The following is a 2,500-nucleotide window of genomic DNA, read 5'->3' as shown; positions in this document are numbered from 1 at the left end:
GACGGCAATCTGAGTTCGAGGGTTCGAGTCACCAACCGCCGCGTTGTTTCCCTTGGGCAAGGAACTTCACCTCGATTGCCTACCTAGCCACTGGGTGGCCAAGCCAGCTCAAGTCAGTGCTGGTCCCAAGCCCGGATAAAATAAGAGAGAATGATTACCTAAAAAGGTAACACCGGCACTCTCCGTGGAAAGGAACTGGGGACCCTACCACGTACTCACTCCAAGAGCATCACAACGTGAAAACTGCAATTGAGTATCATGCTGTGACCACGGCGGCTCAGACATGAACCTACCGTTAAATGATGATGATATATACATGCATATATATACATGCATATATATACATGCATATATATACATGTATATATATACATGCATATATATACATGCATATATATACATGTATATATATACATGTATATATATACATGTATATATATACATGTATATATATACATGTATATATATATTATATATATATATATATTATATATATATATATATATTATTATATACATATATATATATACATACATACATACATACATACATACATATATATATATATTTATATATATATATATATATATATATATATATATATATATATATCCCAGAAAATGAGGGTCTCTGGCTCCTGGTACCAGCGCTCCAACCCGCATCGCTGGACATGGTACAGCGAGACGGGTACAGTGGCCGAGGAGATCGACCACATTCTTGTTAGCATGCGATGGAGGATCCTCCATAACTGCAGGGTTTACCGGAGTGCCGAGTTCTGTGGCACCGACCATAGGCTGGTTGGGGCTACCCTGCGGGTCCACTTCAATACTCCCCGTCCCTCCAGTCGCCACCCTAAGGTGTTTCACCAGGATAGGCTTAGGGAGGAGGAGTGTGTCTGTGGGTTCACCATGGCAGTCTCTGACCGATTCACAGAACTCGACAACCCGACGAACCCAGTTGTTCTGTGGGAGCTCTTCAAGCATGTAACACTCAAAGCAGCCCAGGAGTCCATTGGTGTACGCTCGAGGGCAAGGCAGAATTCTATATCCCTGGAGACATTAGAGGCCACTGAAGCATGTCGCATGGCTCATCTGAATGGTAATCAAGTCTTGCTTCGCTCCATGGTGCGTAGGGCTCGGACACTGCTGAGAAGGGACAAGGAACAGTTCCTCAGGAATCTGGCTGAGGAGGTTAAAGGCCATTTCTTGGTAAACGACCTTCGCCCTGCCTACCAAGCCTTGAGAAAGCTGAACTCTAAGCCCTCCCCACAGATGACTGTAGTCCGATCAGCGGATGGATGGATCATCTCAGATCATGTTGGGGTTCGTGAATGTTGAGCTGAGTATTTTGAGCAGCTGTACCAGGTAGACCCTCCAACATTTAGCTTGGATGCAAGCAATGTTACAGTGCCTGTGCTGGACCCACAAATCAGCGAGGAACCTCCTACCCTAACAGAGGTTAGGATGGCGATTTCCAAGCTGAAGGGTGGGAAAGCTGCAGGCATATGTGATATCCCTGCTGAACTGCTAAAGGCTGGGGTGAGGTCATCCCTCTCTGGAAGGGGAAAGGGGATCGTTGGGATTGTAGCAACTACTGTGGTATTACACTGCTCAGCCTACCAGGCAAGATTCTCGCCCACATTCTTCTGAAACGGATCCGCAACCACCTACTGAGGCATCAGAGACTGGAGCAGTCTGGATTTACTCCTGGCAAGTCCATGATAGACCATATACTAGTGCTTTGAGTAATTGTGGAACACCGTTGTGAGTTTGGTCAGGGGTTGCTTGCAACCTACATCAACCTCAAGAAGGCATTTGACTCGGTGCATTGGGAATCACTATGGGAGATCCCGAGACTAAGGGGAATTCCGACACAGATTATTGGCCTAATAGCAAGACTTTATACTGGTACTGAAAGTGCTGTAAAGTGTGGTGGTGGTCTGTTGAACTTCTTCCCTGTTAATTTAGGGGTGAGGCAAGGCTGTGTCCTTGCACCAACACTTTTCAACACCTGTATGGACTGGATAATGGGCAGAGCTACTAGCCAAAGTCAGTGTGGAGCAACATTAGGCAATATCAAGGTCTCAGACCTTAACTTTACCGATGATATTGCTATCCTATCTGAGTCCTTGGAGTCACTGGCGCAGCTCTTGATGCATTTAGCAATGAGGCGAAGCCCCTAGGCCTAGAGGTCTCCTGGACCAAGACCAAGATTCAGGATTTTGGGGGCCTGTTAGGGGAACCCGTTCAGTCGATCCATGCTTGCGGTGAGGACGTTGAAGTTACAGAGAGTTTTACATACCTTGGTAGCATAGTCCATATTGATACCTATGCAGAAGGACCAAGGTGCGTTTCTTCAAGGCCTTGATACTGCCAGTTCTGCTCTATGGAAGCAAAACCTGGACGCTATCCAGTGTCTTGGAATCTCGTCTTGATGCCATTTGTAACAAGTTCCTTCACCGGATCATGGGGTACAGTTGGCAGGACCACGTGTCCAACTG

The sequence above is a fragment of the Penaeus monodon genome, chromosome 16 (genome assembly GCF_015228065.2).
Source record: "Penaeus monodon isolate SGIC_2016 chromosome 16, NSTDA_Pmon_1, whole genome shotgun sequence".
Classification (NCBI taxonomy): Eukaryota; Metazoa; Arthropoda; class Malacostraca; order Decapoda; family Penaeidae; genus Penaeus; species Penaeus monodon.
Note: the sequence above shows the minus strand (reverse complement) of the source record.